The sequence below is a fragment of the Lontra canadensis genome, unplaced genomic scaffold (assembly GCF_010015895.1).
Source record: "Lontra canadensis isolate GAN:19392208 unplaced genomic scaffold, GSC_riverotter_1.0 scaffold30, whole genome shotgun sequence".
Lineage (NCBI taxonomy): Eukaryota > Metazoa > Chordata > Mammalia > Carnivora > Mustelidae > Lontra > Lontra canadensis.
This window is the reverse complement of record NW_022631024.1, coordinates 19,972,452-19,992,001: the sequence shown is the minus strand read 5'-3', so window position 1 is coordinate 19,992,001 and position 19,550 is coordinate 19,972,452.

Sequence of the window (19,550 nt, the reverse complement as noted above, 5' to 3'; positions counted from 1 at the left end):
AAACGGGCGTGCCCTGCCCCTCGTGGGCCACTGGGGACCCCTGGGCTGGCCCTTCAGATGGGAACCCCCTGCAGGCTCACGTCTGGCCAGCCCATGTCTGGGTCCAGCGGGATACCAGCACTCGGCCTCGGATTGCGGCCCACCCCAGGCCCAGCCCCTGTAGACTGGAGGAAACAGGGCCAGAGAGGCCAAGCGACTCCCCAAGGTCACACGGAGAACACGTGTCTCCCTCCGAAAGAAGGCCATGAGCTCTGCCTTCTGGACTCCCTCCCTGCTACATCGGATGCCCCAGTCACCGCCGGCCCCGCCCCCTCCCCTCCAGGCGTGAAGCGAAATCAGGCTGAGGAGTGCGCGTGGCAGCGTCCGGCATTCCGCATCGCGGTCCTGGCCCTGCGGGGTGAGGGTTGCGGTGTGGCGGTGGTCCCAGTGACACAGATTTGTATTTCCCCCATTTCTGTTCCTCTTTGGTTGCAGAAATAAGCTGGGCTTGTTGAGACTCATCCCAGCAATAAGATAAAATTAAAAAAGAAAAGTGGAAACTGAACGTTTCCTGGAGGCACACCCTGGAACGGTAACGTGGCGTGCGAGTGCCCGCCCCATGGACCTTCCCAGAGACCGGCTGGCTCACACCCTGTTCTGCGCGGATGTGTCACATGTGGGTTTTCTTAACTGATCCTCTGTTGTTGAGCATTTGGGTTATTTCCAAATTTTAGCTATTGAAACAGTAAATCTTTTTTAAAAATATTTTTTAATTTTAAAAAAGATTGTATTTATTTGAGAGAGAAAGAGAGGGAGTGGGTGCGAGAGCAAGGGTGGGAGAGAAGCAGAGGGAGAATCCCAAGCAGACGCCACGCTGAGTACAGGACTCGGTCCCACAACCCTGAGATCAGACTGGAGCCCAAGTCAGGAGTGGGTCGCCCAACCGGAGTCACCCAGGTGCCCCCAGTAAATTGTTTTTAAAAGGTTCCTGTAATTCCCTTTTGCTACCAAAATACAACTAGTAGAACGATGGAGAAAGGCTTGGGAAAGCCACATCCATCCCCCGTCTGGTGCTCCAGGCGTCCTTGCTACGTGGGTGCACCAGCGTGAGATCACTTACAGCACATGTCAGCGTTTTCCTGCGGTAAAGGGCCTGGGCTTTGGATCCAGGCAGAGCCAATAAATGGAGCCTCCTCTTGCTGACTTGGAGCGAGACGTGTCAGCATGTTTTACGCTTTGCGATGTAACGGGGTTTGCTCCGCGATCGCCTTCGTGGGCATGAAGGCGATCTCACACGTTTGCTTTTAAAATCAGTGATCATCTTTGTCCTTAAAGGATGATTTCCCTCCGCAAGGATGTTTGTCTAGTCTTCAGGCCTCTTTTAACCACCGCCCCCTACACCCTGACCCCCACCCCCATGGGCTTTCTCTCCTGACACCTGGGTCTATCCCAGATGGGCTGCTTGGGGACCCAGGCTCTGGAGCAGCGTGGGGCTCTCCTCCTCTTCCCTGCCCATCTGGTACCTGGCCTGGCAGATGAACACAGCCGTGCCAGGAGGCCCCTGGTCGATCTGAATTCAGAGCCCTCCCCTCTCCATTAGCTTCTCTCCCCGTGAAGTCTGGGCTCAGAAGCAGAGGAAAGCACTGGTCTGGGCATCCTGCACCTGGATCTGCTTCCCATCTCTGGCCTGGACACACCCACAGCAGGGGCTGGGTCCCTCGTTTCCCCGCCCTCAAGCTCCAATCCCTCCCCAAGGGAGGCCCCAAGCAGAGTGGGTTCTTGACAGGAAGGGCCCCTAGGTGATCTGCTCAATCTGCCACTGGTCTGGGCCTACCCTGGGGAACACGGCAGCTCCGTGCACGGGAGACCACCCTGGTCAGAAGGTAAATTCCCGCAGAGCGGCCAGGGTTGGGCAGGTGCTGGGCGAAGACTACCCCAGGCCCCCCGGGCTCCTGCACCATCTCCATCCCGGGCTTGGTTAGCAGAGGACCTGGTGCCCAGTCTGGCCCGTACAGAGGAGGAACCTGGGGACCGGGGCCACCTCTGCCAACCTCTGGGACTTCTTGAGAACCCTTCCTTCTCTGAGCCGCAGGATGGGTGGAACCTGGTGCCCCCTCCCGGGCTGCTGTCTGGGCACGGGGCAGCACATGGTCCTTGATGGAGCTCTTCCTACAGCTTGACAGAGGTCCCTCCAGACCAGTCTGCCAGCTTTCACGTGCCCAAGAAACTGGCTGAACTGCATTCCGGACCCCCTGGTACAAGGACAAAGGTCTCAGAGGGGCTGTGGCCCTGGATCTGACTCTCCAGCCGCAGTCACCTCAAGAGGGGAGGTAAGCGGGTGGGAGGAAAGGCCAAGACCCAGCCCCCACTGTCTCATCCGGTCCCTATCCTCCCTGGTTCCCTTCTGCATCCCAGTGTTACAGAGGAGAAAATGGAGTCTTGGGGAGTCACTGGCCAAGGTCACCTCTGGGGCACCTCCTGACCCTGGGTCCTACTATGCCTGGAGAGACTCCCTCATGTCCTCCTTCCTACAGATGGGCCAGCCAGAGCCCCCAGGGGAGAAGGTCTCTGACGCCCAGCTGTCTGGCGTCCCTGCTGCCCTCCACCATGCGCTTGGTGATGCCATCCCTGGTCCCGAGGACTCGGACCTGGTGCTCTCTGTGACCCTGGCTGCGGCCCTGGTCCTGCTGTTCCTCCTGCTCTTGGCCTGGCTGGTGTGGGACGGGCTCCTCCGAGCCTCCTGCTAACATGGCTTCTCAGGCAGAGGATGGGGTGTCCCTTGGCTGGGTGGGCATGAGTCAGGAGTGGCCTAATGGGAGCAGACCCAGGGACAGGGGTTGGCGGGTGGACAGCTGGAAGGCAAGAGGATGGGGAGGCAGCTGGGCCTCCCAGCCACACCCTGGGCCAAACCCTGTGGCCTTTGTCTATGGCAGCCCCCAGGGGACCCCAGGACATTCTCAGGGCCTTCCCGCTGGAGGGCAGGAACCCTGATGAGCCCTGGACTCTGCTGTCCAGCGCTGCCGAGCCTCACGCCTCCCGATGGCCGTGGAGAGTGGGCTCGGAGCCTCGGGCAGCTGCAAATGCTCAGGCGAGCGGAGCTCAAATCCCCCTCAGGCAGGTTTGCCGCGCTGTGGGGGTCCTCATGGTTGCGCGACCACCCTGGGTGCTGCGAAGAAAGCCAGGTGACCCCTGGGCATCTGTGGGATGAATCCGAGTGAGTCGGGAAATGAGAGTTCCAGCCCAGGCTCTGTCCCCGAGGGGCTGGGACAGTAGACCATGCCCTTCTCTGTTCTGGGCCTCAGCTTCCTCAGGCATCGTACCTATTTCTGTGCATTGTTGTGAGGCTGACCACGGCGTGGGCAGTCTGTGGTCACCTCTGCAGCAGACACTGTCCCTTTCGCCTGCGCCCCTTCCTCCACTGGGGACCTTGGGGGAAGCCCCCCTCCGGGAGCGAGGCCCGCTGGAGCGGGGATGCACTGGTCTTGACCGCCACCTGGTGGCTGAAGTAAGAACAGCATCATCTGCCCTGGGATCCCCTTGGGCCCTTCCGAGCGAGGAGGAAAAGGTGTTTTGTTTTTTAAAGTGGAAACATTTGAGATTGTGGATAAGCCCAAGTCTTATTACTTAAAAATTCTTTTACCATGTGCTGTTTCTCTCTGTTCCCTTCATTTCTGCATGACAATTTTACCAAAAAAAGAGGCATCAGGAAGGGGGTGGAGTGGGGCGGTGGGGTGGAGGGGGGTTGGTGACAGTGAAGCCCAGGGTCAAGCCCAGGGTCGTGGGCATCCTCCTGCCCCACAGGGGCTCTGTCTGGGGCCTGACAAAGGAAGACACGCATTTCTGAGGATGGGACGTTCGGGTCAGGACCAGGGGTCCTCAAAGAACAAAGCTTAACCGAGACACCATGTGCCAGATACGGGGGTGGGTGAGTGGGGCCCCCAGAGCGTGCAGGGTGGTTCTGTGCTCTCCTCCTCTTCCTGCCGCCAGGCTGTCCCTCCCTCGGGGAAGGGAAGGCCTCTGGGGTGCGCCCCAGCCACGCCCCATACAGGAGGAAGGAAGGATGGAAGGAAGGAAAGGGGGTCTCTTTCTCCTGCTCCCCCAGCATCCTGAAGTCAAAGTGCTCACGTGTGTGTCCAGGCTGCGGTGCTGGGGAGCTGCAGACTCTGTCTGTCCCCCACCCCTCCTCCCCACCCCTCCTCCCCATCTCCCTCCTCCCCACCCTTCCTCCCACCCTCTCAGAGGCTGCAGAACCAGAGTGAAATCCTTGGCTCCTTCCCTCCAAGTGTGAGATCACGGCCACAGATGTCAGGCAGTCCCCTCCCCACTCCACCCCCCCACCCCCAGAGGTGGCTTCCAGTCCCTGGGTGCCCGGAAGGTTTAGTGATTGGGGAAGCATCTTCTGGGGAGCAGGGCTGAGAGAGAAGGCCCTCGGGGCCTTGCCCACTGGCCCAGGGCGGAGGAGCACCTGAGGCGGCCAGGCTCTGTTTGCATCTGCGACTAGTGCTCCTGTCCCTGCTGCATGGGTCCCAGGGCCCGGCCCGAGGCCTGCACAGGCCCCCACGCGCCGCTCACATGGAAGGACCCACACCTGTGGGGAAAGTATTGACCTGTTTTATAAACATCGTCGTTCCCGTGGGAGGTTTTCCCTCAGGGGCAGCCAGATGCCCCAGGTCAGGACCGTGTGGGCTTTGGGTGGGTGGGACATCGCGAAGGGTGACAGGCTGGGCCTGGGGACTGGGCTGGACAAGCCCGGGGGGTCTGGCCGGCTGCTCCTGAGCTGTCTGGCCCAGAATTGCCAAGGGCAGGCGGCTTTATGTGCATGAGCGTGAGTATCCGTGTGCCCATGTGAATATTTGTGTAACGTGTGTGCGTGCGTGTGTATACAAGGCCTCGTACGGGAGTGTGCACGCGGAGTGAAACGGGCGTCCTCGCTCCCCGGCTGGCTGCGGGCTGCTGGGGGTCTGCAAGGCCGGGCTGAGTGTCCTTGGGAGAGTCACACAGCCAGAGCCTCCTTCCCTCGTCAGCCCTCAGGGCGGCGGAGGCAGTGTGGTCACCTCTGCTTTCCCAGCCCCTTCCTAGACGGGCCCTGCTTTTATCTGCATACACTGTGTGCTTGGCTGAAAACGCAGGCCCCCCCTGCAGGTCCCACCTGCCAGGTGGCCCCGTGAGCCAGTTCTGACCCGGAGGTGTCGACCAGAGCAGCCGGGGAGGGTCGCACTTCCTGAGGAGAGAGGTTTGGGGTCCTACGCAAAGCTGGCCCGGCTCCATGTTGGAGTGGGTGGGTCCAGGTCGCAGGGAACAGCAAGCCCAGCCTTGACCGGCCTCCTGCCTCCTGCCCTCCACGAGGTGAGGACAGCGTGGCCGGTCAGGGCTGGGGGTCCCAGGGTGGCAGAAGCCGAGAGAGGGACAGAGGAGCACACCGACAGGGGTTGTGCAGAGGACACAGCATCCTTCTCCGAGACTCAGGGAGCCAGTCCTGAGGGCCAGGCCCCAGCAGAGCCCCAGCAAAGGCCCGGCTGGACGTCCCCTGGGGGACATAATTGGGCACCTTCTGGGGGTTTCAGCCAACCTCCACCATCAGGTGTGTCCTGCTTCGGGCATGATCGGGAGCAGGGAAAGGCCAAGGTGAGGCTGTCTCCTCCCCTGGCTGTCAGCCCCACCTCAGGGCACGGCTGTGACCCCCCTGCCTCTCCTGCTCCTGGGTCCTGGCACAGTAGCCAGAGAACCGGGGGTCAGTCCCTGCTGGGCAAGCCGGGAGAGCCACGCCCCGCCATGAGCCTCCCTCTCCTCTCCTGTACGTGGGGAGCGTGGGGACGTGTGCGCAGACGAATGCCGGGGAGCCCCGAGCCAGACGCCCAGTATCCTGGTAGGCGCCCATGACCCCACCTGTCTGCTACCGGCCCTCCTGGTCCCATGGACCAGCCCGGCGGGAGAGGAGGCGGGTATGGACACGGGGGCTGATCCCCGCCGTGTGCCTCCTGTTCATCTTTGGCCCCCGGGCTGCCCCTGGGACTCCCTGACAAAAGCAAGACTGAATTTTTGAATCTTGTTTTGCTGATGGTCTCGAGTATATAAAAAATGTTCCAGTGGGAGACCCAAGGGCAGGGCAGGGAGCAGGGACTTGGGGTCTGTGCTGTGGCCAGCACCCCCTCCCCACAGCCAGGGTAGAGCTTTGGGGTGCCTGGTGCGCTGGGGGAGGGCTGGGCGAGCGAGGCTGTTCATTTACGGTGGTCGCTTGTTGGTGCTTCTAGAACATGGGTGTGTGCGAGCTTGTCGCGCAGTGGCGGGGGGTCTTTCCCTGCTCCACGGGTGAGAAAAGGCTTTGACAAAATGACGTCCCTTCCTGTTTGACAGGCTGGCTTGGTCCCCATGGCCCTTGTGCCGCACCCACTCCCGCCTCAGATGATTCTGCAGTACGCGCGGTGACTAGTTCCCGCCGGGCCGTGGGATCTGGACCCGCCCCACCGCCCCGGGAGCCCGATGGGGGAGCCCAAAGGGGCAGAAGGGCTCAGTGGGCAGGGGCAGGACAGGCGTGTGGCAGGGTCACGTGGCGCAGAGGGGAGAGCTGCGGTCCCAGCCTACAGTGGGGACAAAGGTGACGCGGCTATCCTGCCTAAGGCCCAGGGCGGGGAGCGGCTCCGTGCGCGGCTGGGACAAGGCTGTGATCAGCAGGTAGGACTGGAGCATGAGACTGCGTGGGGCATCAAGGAAGAGAAGTCAGGCTTTGGGGGGTGTCCAGCCTTGGACGCCCAGGCCTGGCCTGTGTGTGTAATGACAGGCATAGACGCCGCGTGTGTGCCTGTGGGTGTGCGTCTTCCGTCGCTGTGTCCACCTGCTGGGGCTGGCTTCCAGTGGGCCTGTCGTCCCGGACAGCCCAGGGGGTTGGGACTATGGCTACAATTTCAGGGGCAGGTGCAGATGGGGTGCCTGTCCTCGCCCGCACCCACCCCCCCGACCTTTGAAGGCTTCATCTCGGAGGTAGGCAGCCTGTCTGTGTGAGGGGCTCGGCCCACAGCAACTCTGTGACCCGGGGGGCCGGTAGAGGGCTGGGGTCTCACGGGCTGCCCTCTGCGGGAGCCGATGATTAGCTGCCCACGAAGGCAGCCCTTTTGAGAAACCGGGCTTTCTCTTGCCCGTTAGGAATGGGGTTTCTGCTGTGGGCCTGGAGGATGGATACCAGGTCCCTGCTGCCCTTAAAGGGACTGGTTGGTGGGCGTGGACATTCTGGAACGCGGTGGGGGGGGTCAGGCCCCCCTCTGTCCAGAACATCCCCCTCGCCCTTTTCCCCAGATGCAGCCTGGATGGGACCTGTCTGTGGCCACCGGGTGGGTGACCACACGCTGTGGCTGCCTGGCTTCTCTCCAGTTCTGCTCACCAGGGTCCCGCCACTGTCTCCTGGAGTCCCGAGTCCCATGGGAGTGGTGACCCAGAGGAACACACGAATACGGCAGCACGGCGCCTTCTGGCCCAAATGTGGCCCCTGCCTGTTCCAGATGGAGGTCTGGTACCTGGCTCTGGAGGAGGATGGCCCTCGTGCACTCCGTGGGCCAGGGCTGGATGGTTCCAGCGAGCTGCACTTATGTTGCGGGTGTGGGGAAGGTTCTCCAAGATTGTCCTGCAAGCCCCTCCCTGCCTGTGGACGGACGTGACCCTCTCCAAGGCCAGTAGCCAATGCCTCTGTTTGCGGACACTTCCGGGCTTTCTCTGCGCCCTGAACCCACAAGTCCCTCTCTGCAGGGACTTCTGCTGGGACAACAGATTTTGTGCCCTTTGAGTTGTCTGTTGGACAGGACTTGCCAAGTGAAAAGCTCCATGGGACAGGAGCTGGCGTGCATGTGTGAGCAACCCCATGGCCGGGGACCCCAGAGGGCCGCCTGCAGCCGAGGCCTCCACGCTGCGCCTGTGGGTCAGCTGGGAGCTCCCGGAGGCCCCTCCCCCGGCTTGCACTTGAGCGCTCCGGGCAGGAATGCCCGCTCCTGCCTCGCCATCTTGCCTCTCACCGACTCATTACTAAGAGTCAAGGTCGAGCGCGGTCGGACCTTTCCGCTCTTTCTGAGAAACAGGCCCTTCCCCAGGCTCCGCTGTTTTCCCTCCTTCATTTCCAGGTTCAGACGTTACGCATCGGAGTCAAGTGCTCCAGCCATGGGGTCCGGCCCCTGAAAGGCCAGGCAGGGGTCTTCAGCTCGGGCGTGTCCTGGCGTTGACGACTCTCCCACTTGCACTTGAAACGCGGCGTTCATGCATGATGGGGTACAGCCGGCCCCACGCCTCTCTGCGGGCAGCTCCCAGATGAGCCCCTCGGTGCTGCGAGGACACGGCTCCGTGCACGCAGCCTTGTAGCAGCGGGAGGCTGACGGCTGGGCCTCCCTGGGACCGCCCGGGGCTCTCTCGGGCTCTCCCTTGGGGTCTCGCCCTCCGGCTTGTTCACTCCACCCTCGGGAAGGGCAGAGGGGGTTTCACCTGCTTAGAAGTGCCCGCAGCTTCTGTGTGAGGTCAAGGGCAGAGTCCTCACTGCTCCTCCGGCGCCCCCCCCAGGTTGGCCAGCCTGAACGGCAGGTTCAAGGCCTAGAACGGGCCCCCGGCCTCTGGGAAGCTGAGCTGCTGTGGACTTGGCCTTCCCTTTGGCCGGAGTTGGGACCCAGAGCAGAGGCCTGGCCTCTGGGAAGGGCTCCTGGGGCCCAGCTGCAGACTGGGCGGGCAGTCCTGCCGAATGGGGGCCCCTCCTGGAGCTCACGTCCACCCAGTCTCGGCTGGGGCTGACCCGCAGGTCTGGGATGTGATGGGCTCAGGAGAGAACACGGAGGCCCTGACCTAGGAAGGTGTTTGCACGTCTGCAGCGGAAAGCGTCTTGGATTTGGGGGTGGCTTCAAGGGTCTTTTTATTCACACACATGTTTGAATTTTCTACGACGCACAGGAACGACCGGGGTCGTTTGTGAGAAAGTCAGAGGTTGCCTTGAGCAAATTAGGATCGTCACCCGTGTGTTGCCGGTGTGGTGAAACGGGCATCATCTCCGCATGGGACAGGTCTGAATCCGTCCCAGCCGGGGCCCCGGAGGGGAACGAGTCCGTGGCGCAGGGCGTGGGGGGCTCCGTCCGTCGGGAGAGGCCGGCGTGGGTCCGCGTGTGGGAGCAGGACGCCGCGGAGCCCGAGTGATGAACCGAGGAAGGCGCTCGGGGAGGGGCAGCGTGGGGGACCACGGAAGGGCCGGTGTCAGAGGGTGAGAGTTGGGTTTTAACAGGCAGTGAGCAGAGGCGTCCCCAAGGGCGTCGCGGGTGCGCGCCCGTGTCCACACGGGGCACCGAGTACCGGGTACTGCCCAGCAGGAGGGGAGGCCGAAGGGCTGGTGAGGGCGGCCCGCGGGGAGGCGCGTGGGCCTGGTGGGCCGGCGGCATGGGGCCCCGTGAGGTTTCGCAGCTGAGGGAGAACGGGGACGTGGCCGCGGCATCTCACCCGGCAAGTGCGAGGAGAGCCACGGTCTGCAACGAGCGCGGCCTCAGCCCATAGCAGCCAGCCTGCAGGAGGTTGGGACCAGGCTCCCCCAAGGCCTCAGGGCCCCGTGGTGTCTCCTGGGTAGGTTGATGAGAACCCGGGTGCAGGCTTCCAGAAGCTACCAATCCCTCTTCAGCCTTATTTTCAGACACTCTGGGACACCAGCCCATGGCCCTCCCCGCAGAAGTCACCCCGCTTGGGAAGACCTCCAGGGAAGAAGCGCACACATTCCTCCGGTTTGGGGCTAGAGAGAGATGGCCTCCCCACCACAGGCCCGGGGGCGGGCGAGGACTGCTTTGTCAGGCGGGGACACGCCGTCCCCTGGCCTGGCCTGGCCTCCTGGCGCAGGGCCCGTGCTGGGAATGGCGTCTGACCCTGTGTTCCAGGCGAGGCTGGGGCAGCGTCCTCAGGACACAGCTGTGCCCAGCTGTTTCCCGAATGACATCGTCCAGAAAACCCCCACCCCCACCCCTCCCAGCTCTGCTGACCAAGGGACACAGGTGTCAGGGCCCTTTTGGGGGCCTGTGACCCTGGGGGAACAGGACAGAGGCCAAGACCTGCTTGGCTCGCAGAGTCTGGGAAAACTGTTGACTTCCTGAGGCCTCCCAGGTACATTGTGTGGCTAAGAAGTTTTGTCTGCAGCCCAGGCTGGGGGATGGCCTTGGCTCGGGCTCCTAAAGTGAGACGAGGGGCTGTCTTCCAACAGAAGAATCCATAGCAACCTCGTCATGGCCGCCAGCATCCCCTGCGGGAAGACCCACTGTGCTGCTGTGATCTCTGATGTCCCTGAACCCACAGGTGCTCTGACTGGAAGACCTTACCTGAGTCCTTGTTGGGGCCCTTAACAGGGGAGGGGAAACTATGGCTTTCCTTCAATCCACGGGCTTGGCCGTGGGCCTCGGGCGAGTCACAAAGCTTCTCTGCGCCTTGGGGTTCCCAGGGCTTTAGTGGGCTCCCTCCTCCTCCCTGCCAGAGGCACGGGCACTCAGAGGAGGACTCCCAGCCTCAAGGTCCGGCCCACGTGGCCAGTATGGGCACAGGACCCTCTGGAGATGCAGGCTTCTGACGGCTGCCATTGGCCCCTGCCGAGGAGGGTTCTGCAGACGTCCTCTCCCGCTCCTCTGCCCGCTCCCATGGCGTGCGAGCCTCCGTGGGCAGGGTCACGTGTCTTGTTTGTTGCTAAATCTCCAGGGCCTCAACCCTGCCTGGCCCATAGGAGAGGCTCAGTGAATATTGGATGAATGAATGAATTCACCCATCACTAACTCATCTGTTGAGAATGGCACAGTTTGAGTGCCTAGACCCTGGAGCCCCATAATCCCGGTTCTGAGGTTTGAGTCTCTGACTTACTGGCTATTGAGCGAGTTAATGTCCCTGTGCCTCAGTTTCCTCGTCTGTACCATGACAGGAAAAAGATTTCTGTTCTTAGCAACATGAAAAGCAGCTGCAGACTCAGGGTAGAAGAAAAGCTGTCCGTCTCGCATGCTGTCTTCCGTTGGCTGGGAGGTGGCTGGGCCTTAGGGCCAGGATGGGGAAGGAGGGGACGCAGGGAGAACGTGGTGCGCTCACGCTGGTTTTGCTTGAAGATGTCGGAGGATGAGGCCACCATGTCACAATGGGAACAAAGAAGCCAGGGGTCACACGCGGGGCGCCTGGGCGGCCCTCGGCCACGCACCTGACTCTTGATTTCAGCTCAGGTCATGATCTCAGGGTCGTGAGATCGAGCCCCACATTGTTTTCCACGCTCAGCGGGGTGTTGGAGAGATTCTCTCCTCCTTCCTCTGCCCCTCCCCACTGTGCTCTCTCTCTCTCTCCAAAATAAGTAAATCCTTAAAACAAACAAACAAACAAACAAGGAGAAGCATAGTTGTGGGGCACAGAGTTTTATCAGGTGTGGCCACAGGCCGTTTGGGGGCTGGATGCTCTTGAGCTGAGGAAGGGGCGTCGCTGGAACCGGGTCACTGGTTGGTGGCCCCAAGCAGGCGTCACGAGAGGCTGGGAGGGACTGGATGCTGGTCTTTGTGTTTACCGGTGGTGATGGCCGAGGAAGAGTCTGTCTTATGGGATACGGGGAGCTGAAACTTTTCTGTTCTCACAAGTAAATGGGAGCGTCATTTTTGGCTCTCTTTGGGACTAGGGACAGAAGACAAAATGCTGAGCCTGACCATGTTGGGGTGCCACCGAAGGCCATCTCCATGGGCTCAGGTTTCCCAAGCGCCTGTTCCCTGTTGAGGTGAACTGGAAACCCGGCCGACCTCGAGGGTTTGCATCAACAGTGCCTAGCTCAAGCCCTGTGCTGGGAGAGGAGGGAGAATTTTCTAGAACTCATAGTCCTAAGCTGGCCCTCATGTGTCCGCACGACCTGAATTCATAGTCCCTCAGCTACCCCCAAAGCCCAGACGAGAGATCTCAGTTGAAAGGGATCTCAGATGGGGAGGGTCCTGCTTGTATGGTGGAAGCAAAGGCAAACACTTTGCAAAGGAATCTGCCTTCATCTGAGGCCTCAGAAAACTTCCAGAAAGTTCCACAGCTTTAAACGAGTCGTTCAGAGTAAAAATTCACGAAATACACATGGGAACGAGGCACCGTGAGCAAAAGCTGACCGGATGGGTCGACCGTAGGGTCAGATCAACAAGAAGATCCGGATACTGGAAATACCAGACCTCGGAAACAAAGTGAAAGTGTTTTAGTTTTGTTTTTAGAGGGGGACGGGCAGAGGGAGGGAGAGAACATCAGGCCGGCTCTATGCCCAGCATGAAGCCCAACGCGGGGCACGACCTCACGGCCCTGAGGTCCTTTCCCGAGCTGAGATCAGGAGTCCGACGCTTGACCGCCTGAACCGCCCAGGCGCCCCGGGATTCCGTCGTTTGGAGCACAGCCAGTCATCCCAGTGGTGCCCAGTGGTGTCTCCGTGAGCTTTGATCTCGTGGTGCTGACCATCGTCTCACGTGCTTGTTGGTCATTCCTGAGTCTTTGGTGAAGTGTCTGCTGAAATATTTACCATTTTTTTCCCTCCAGTTGTTTATCTCCTCACTGAGTTTTGAACGTTCCCTTACGTGTCCTGGACATGAGGCCTTTATCATATATATTTTACAAGCATTTCCTCCCAGCTTGCTGCCTTTTTTTTTTTTTTTATTTCCTTAATGATGGCTTCTGAAGGACCAACGTTTTAAATTTGGATAAAACTAGCTGACTGATCATCTTCCCGGACGGGACGCGCTTTCGCTGTCCTATCTAAGAATCTGCCTGACCAAAGGTCACCAGGATTTTCTCTGACGTCTTCTGCTGGAAGCTTTCTGATTTGGGGAGTGAATTTTGGGGTGTGGTGTGAGGGAAAGGTTGAGGTTTGTCTCGCTGGTGTGTGGACATGGGTTGGGGCCAGTGTCCTTTGTTTCAAAGGCCGTTCATTCCGGGGGGAAGGCTGGATGAGCTCTGCTCCGCTGGCTGACCGGGACCACTCGGTAAGGATTCAGATGACCCCGTGGAGCTCGTTCGATGGCCTCCCACGGAACGTGAGACGCAAACACGCCGGGCAGGCTCCCAAGGGCCCATTGTGAAAACTGACCCTGTGCTGGGGCATAAAGCTAGTCTGAGCCATTTTTCCATGTTGGCGTCTCATGGACTGACCTCGGTGCCCGTGAGAAACCAGCGCCCCCCAATCTGCAGATTAAGAAAGAAGACATCATAAGGAAATCAGAGCAAGGGGACCGCAGTGCCTGTCTCAGAGGGCGATGGTGGAGAGGCCCGGGTCAGTACACAAAGAGCGGCGTACGGAAGGGTCTAGAAGGCCTGCGGCACGCCGAGGGCCAGACTTTCATTCCTTCTGCCTCCTGCCTGTCCTGCTTCTCTGCGGACTCATGCACGGGTTTATAAACCTGCGCTACCTGCATGGTCAGCCTTGCACCAGGCTTGGTGGGGCCCTCCCAGCATTCCCGTGCAGTGCGCTGGGACGGTCGGCCGGGTTCCCTGCGCACTCACGGAAGGATGCAGCCCCCGGCGGCTTGGACGGTCCACAGTGGAGTTCTGCCTTGTGCCATCCCACAGCAGGACAAGAGGGGCCATGAGCGGCAGAGGACAGGACACGGGTCTGGGGAGCACACACCAAGAAAGGTCAAGTCCCAGCTCTGTCCGTGTGAGACCTCGGGTACGCTGACACTTCACTGATCCTGTTTCCCAGTCTGAGCAATGGGGACAGCCAAGATGCGCCAGGATGAGGACGTGATCACAGGCTTGAGAGCCCCTTCCCGGCTGTAATGGGGCTGATTGCACAATCCGGAGGACACGGAGATCATGGGGCCCAGTGCAGAAGAGCAGGTGTCGGCAGGAGGGGCATCAGCTGCCCTCTGAGGTTGTCTGTTGTGTTGACATCGTGGGGTCTGCCGCTCTGTGATTTCTGGAACTGGCTGGAGGCCCCAGGCTGGGATCGCCCTCAGCCCCTTGGCCCCTCCCCTCCCAGCACCGGAAGTCAGGGCTGTTGGGCTGAGGCCGGCGTCTTTTCCCAGAGCCCAGGCTGGAGCCGGCAGCGGACAGGCCCTTATCTGCTGCTGCTCTGAGGCCCGCTACTGGGGGGCAGGGGCCCGGGGGCTCTGCCAAACATCTTCCAGATGTGGCCACAGCTACCCGATAGCCTGGCGCTGGCTGGGGCTCTCAGCCAGCAGTCTCCTGTTAGCCGAGCTGTTAGGAAAACAAAACCCCGTGAAGGCAAGGCGGGTGGGGGCCCAGCTTCTTGGGAGGGAGAGAGGGTGACTGGGCCCGACACACAGATCTAGGCTCTTGCTGGCCTCCTCCTTCCCTGGAGCCTTTTGGCGGGAGAGCCCAGCCTGCCCAGCCCGCCGTGAGCTTGGGGTGGTTGCAGCCGTTGGCTGGCTGCCTCCTGGGTGGGGATCTCAGTCTCCCCGGCCGAGGGCTCCCTGGAGGGCTCCTCTGCGGTGCACAGGGGTGGGTGATGGGAGCTCATGTGTCCACTCATCCCCAACGGCAGCTCGACAGTGTCGCCAGTTGCCGGTCACATTGCGGGTCCCGTGCGCCTCCGCCAGCCTTCCGGAGCCAGGATGGGGTTTTGGGCAGCGGGGGGTCGTGGGAGGAGGGGCCAGCCCACCCACTGCCCTGTGGGACGGTCCCAACAGGATAAGCAAGGGGCTCTCCTTCTGGAGGTGTCGGGGGCTGGAGGGTGACCAGGGTCACATGGCTTGGGGAGTGAGCACTGCAGAGCCATTTCCTTTCCAACACTTGGCCCCTCCATTGCGTTCCTGGCGCACAGGTCAGCAAGGGGTCAAGGCCAAGGCTTCTGAGGTTACTGGCGAGCCATTTATCCCATGTGGGCTCTTCAAGGAGCCGTGAGTCTGCCCTCGCCAAGACATGGAAAAACCCACCCATTCCTTTGTTAAGAAATGTTTGTTAACTGTGCGTGGGGAGTGGCCGACATCCTCCTTCGACCCACCGATGGGACCTGCTCTGCAGAGCCTTCCCCGACCCCTGTCCCCTCACTCACCTCTGTCTCCACTGCCCCACTAGCGGATGTGAGGTGGGAAGGCAGAGCCCGGGGGTGGCTCCCGGGGAAGGGGGGGTGCTCCCTGCGAGGCCCCTAGGCTCGGACAGCTGCTCACGTGGGTGACCACTGTGGGCACCCATCCCATGGCCCTTTCTCGTGCAAGGCTGCACCCCAAGGCCAGCACACACCTGCTCTAATGTTCTGTTCATGTGCTCAGGTGACCGCACCCCCCACCCCGACCTGGAGAGAGGGCAGGAGGGCAGCCCAGGAGTGTGGCCTCCTCCCCCCTCCACCTATGGACCCTGAGCGTGCCAGGCGACACCCATCTAGCTCCCTCGGGCCCCGGATCACAAGCCAGAGTCGGAAGCAGGGAGAGCCCAGCCTCGGAACCCTTCCATCAGGGCAGCCGTGGTTCTCTCGTGGCTCTCTGATGGGAAGGAGGCAGGAGGTCGGGGGAGGTTTGGGGCACAGAAGACGGGCGGACTCGGAGCTGTGTCACAGTGAAGCTGTCATGGACGAGGCTCAGGGGCCAGGCATCTGCAGGGTCCCACGGCTCAGGCCACTTTGCTTTTTTGGTTTCAGATTCAAACCTGCCTCTTCCAGGCAGCCTTCCTTGCTTACTTCCTTGATCCATAACAAACACTTGTTTCCTTGGCAAATGGAGGCATTTGGTGCCATATCTGGGGTGAATGTCTCTTGGTGATAAGGACCCCTTGCTTGTCTGCCCCCTACCCTCTTGCTTGTCCATGACCACTGGTAATGGAAATAACAATGCCATTTCTTAAAATGCCATTTATACAATACTGTGCTAAGTGCTTTGTACTCAGTGACCTCATTCAATCTTGGCAACGACCATGCGGGGTGGGGTGGGCACTGCTACAGAGGAAGCCGCTGAGGCCGAGGGAGCCGGGAGGGGGCTGGGAGCCCGCACACGGTCACGGAGGGAGAGGTCCTTCCTCGTGTCTGCACCTGACCTCCCAGCCCAGCCTCCTGCTTCCTCTTTCTTCCTGTTTTACTTTCCCAAGACCAGTCAAGCCAGCCCTTGACTCCGTTTACCCCATGGGCCAGAGTGGGCCTGCAGGCAAGGCTGCTGTCCCTGGTCAAAGGTGAGGAAACCGGGTGTGGAGATGGGCCGACAGGGGCCGCAGGGCCCCGTGCCTGGAGGGGCATCCGCGATGGCACGTGCCCGGCGTGGCCGCTAAGCAGCTCGTTTTCTTAAGCGGCTGACCGGCTCCCCGGTTACGCCCTGGGCCTTCCGCCGACTCTGCAGAATCGGTCTTGCCCACATACCTGGCGCTCCTCCCCGCAGCTCCCGGTTGCCTTCCTGCGGGTCCTGGGCCAAGCCCCTGCGGCCGAGCCCGGGGCGGATTCCGGCTTTCGCTGACTAGAGCTCAGCCCCGCCGGCGGCCCCCAGGAGGTAGATGGGGAGCTGTAAAGCCTCTTTAAAAGGGGCGATAAAAGTTTTGGGTTTCAGATGGTCTTACTGAAGAAGTGAGGAACAGAGACAGGAAATGTCGGTAGCAGCGGACAAAGGCCAGAGCACACAGACTGTCCTCCTTCCCAGCACACAGGCCGCTGGCTCCTCCCGGCCCCGCGGCCCTCGCCGGGCTCCCAGCTCCCGGGGAGATATGCGGGGGCCCCCACAATACACTGTTTTGTCTGCGAGGTTGTAAGTGTTTATAACACTTCTCCGTTTGCCGCGGAGGAGGCGGGCCACGCCCCCTCCAGCTGAGCCCCGCGCGCGAGTGTGCGTGTGTGTGCGCGACGTGTGTGCACGGGAGGTGGTGTGTGCCAGGGCCTGGGGCACACGAGGGCTCCAGCAGGGCCATCGGCTGCGTCCCCTCTGTGCTCCGCAGGCTCTGGAGCCTGGGGCTGGCCCCAGAGAGGCCCGTGTCTCCCGCGGCCCCCAGGTTCAGCGGCATCCAGCAGTGGGAGGATGCCGCCCTGCTCCTGCGTCCCGCACGCCCCAGCCCCTCTGCCCACGTCACTTGGTGTCACTCAGGAGCCCCAAACCACACGTCCAGGGGGCTGCCCTGCTGCTTTAGTTCCCGGCGGGCGTGCCGTCCCGAGCCACAGCCGCAGGCCGTAGCCGCGGGGAGAGGGATGTCCCATGAAATACAGGGCACTGTGTCAAAGTCGAATTTCAGGTCAACAGTGAGTCTTGGTTTAGTGTAAACACGTCACGTGTAAACACGTCCCAAATACCCATGAGATTTACGCAGGCGAAATCATTACTTTTTATCAGAGATTCATGCATAACCAGGTGTCCGGGGACCCTGCATCACGGCCCCTGCATCAGTTTGAACTTAAATCAATGAAAATGAACTGGTACTTAGCTCCTTTGTAGCTCCAGCCGCGCGGGGGGTGGGGCAGCGAGCAGCGGGTGAGCCTGGTGGCCCCAAGCATTTCTCAGTCTTCCAGCACCGTCTACCACCCTGGCGCTCCGGGTTAGCCAGCGGCTAACCTCTAGGACTCCATGTTCGCGCCCCGCTGGAGGCAGACTCAGGGCTTCTGGCTCCCTAATCCCTCGTCAGGGCCAGGTGGGTGGTGAGTCCTGTCCAGAGCCCCCGGGGGTCTGGGAGGGCCTCGGAGGTCCTTGCTGGCTCCAGGTGCCATGACTCTCCGGTTCTAAGGCCTGAAGACCCTGGGCTGGGCGGCACTGTTTGATTTGAAGACCGTGACCTTCTTCCTTGTTAGTCTTGAGGTGAAGAGGGGGCCATTCTGGGTGGCCTCCTCCCTTTCGTCCCCCTCCCGGGCACTCATGCCCTGGCCCTTCTAGAGCCACCAAGATGTCAACGTGAGCCTTTGAGCTGGAGGAAGATGCCACTAGGAGGGGGAGTGAGAGCCTGGAGACAGCCACCTCCGCAGCCAGGGTCCGAAGGCCAGGGCCAGCCACTGACGCCCCGGCCCTCAGTGTCCTCATCAGCACGGTGGGGCCTCCATGGCGCTGAGCCTGCTTGGAGTGGCACAGTGGGCCTCGAGCCCACGAGGTGGACGGGGCTGAGGGCTGGAGCGCGCCTCCTAATTGTCCATGACTTACAGACTTGGCCGGGCTCCCAGACAGCCTCATAAATCAGCGCGGCCACAGTGAGTCGCCTGTTCGTGTGGGCCTTACGCGCTTGCCAGGCCCCTCGCCTCCTCCCTGCTTGGGAGCACGCCGCTGCCTCCCATTTTCCATGGGCCGCCGCAGACTCGGGAGCTGGGGTGTGCTCGTGGGGCGTGGGGGGGCTGGGGGGATGGTGGAGGGCTGGGGAGGGAAACCACCACCTTGGGGATGACCGCTTCCAGACTGCTCCCCCAGGCCCCTGGCATGGCCCCCAGCACCTTCCCTTTCCCTGCCGGGTGTCTCTCCTCGTGGAGCCGGGAGACGGGCCTGGTGGGACGTCACTGTTTGCGGGGCGCTCTGTCTCTTCCTGGGGCGAGCACACGCATGTGGCCTGCACGTGTGTCTGCAGTACGTGTGAGTGTGCCCACAGCCCCATCAGACGACAAGCCACTGGAAGCAGCATCTGGCCATCATGGCGCTGGGGAAGGCGGGGACACGTCTGTCTGGGTGGACGGCACCAGAGCGCTGAGACTCAGTTTGCTCATCGGGGAAGTGGAGCGGTGACGCATCCCTGCTGCCCGGGACCCGGCCGGGACTCAGATCCAGCGTGAAGAGCTGAGCGACTGCTCTGTTGTCACTGGGCTCCAGCGACAGAAAGGGGCTGAGCTGGCGTGAGGCCGCGGACGTCCAGTCCCCCACGCGCGGGGCCTGGACTGTCAGGGAGGCCAACAGACAGTGGGGCCAGGCTGAGGGGTCAGGCGTATCCCCAGCTCTCTCCTGGCCCCCGGAGGTGAGCAAGAGGTGACGTTAGGACAGTTACGGCCGCCCTCTGCCGTGGGAGTGGGCGCGCCCCTTCTGGAAATACAAACAGGCCCCAGACAGGTGTAGGTAACTTCCTGCCTGACAGATGTGCCCACATCATTCGGGAAGCTGGGGCTGCTGGGGAGGCTCAGGTTTGTGAGGTGATGTCTGGGAGGCCTGCTCCTGCCACCCCCGGGGCTCAGTGCAGACAGGCTCTGGGCTGGGGCTCGCTGGCCTCCCACTGCCAGCCGGCCCTGGGTGTCCAGCTGTGGGCCGCTGGCCTCCGCTCAGGTTTCCCTGCACCCGGACCCCCTCCCCACACTGGCTCTGAGCCCGGGCGGAGTGCTGGGAGTGCTGGGAGTGCTCCGAGGACCCACACAGGTGCTCATGCCTGCCCGTGGGGCGGCTCCCGAGTCAGGTGGCGGGCATGGCTCTGGGACCGGCAGACTAGGCTTGGGGCCCAGCTCTGCCCTTACTGGCTTGGGGCCTCAGGCCCACCATTTCCTCTGAGCCTCAGGCTTCTGTCTTTAGAGTGGAATGACCGTGCTTTACTGCAGACTTGTCTGATGGATTAGATCAAGGGCTGAGTACACAGCTTTGGGAACCCAGTAAGGCCAAGGCATTGGGGAGTTTCATAGGCGTCTCCGTTCCTGAAATGGCTTGATTCAGGGACCTGGCTGGAGGCCTGGCCACACGGGCCTGGGCCAGGGACAGAGCTGCCCCTCTTCTGGCCTCAGGAAT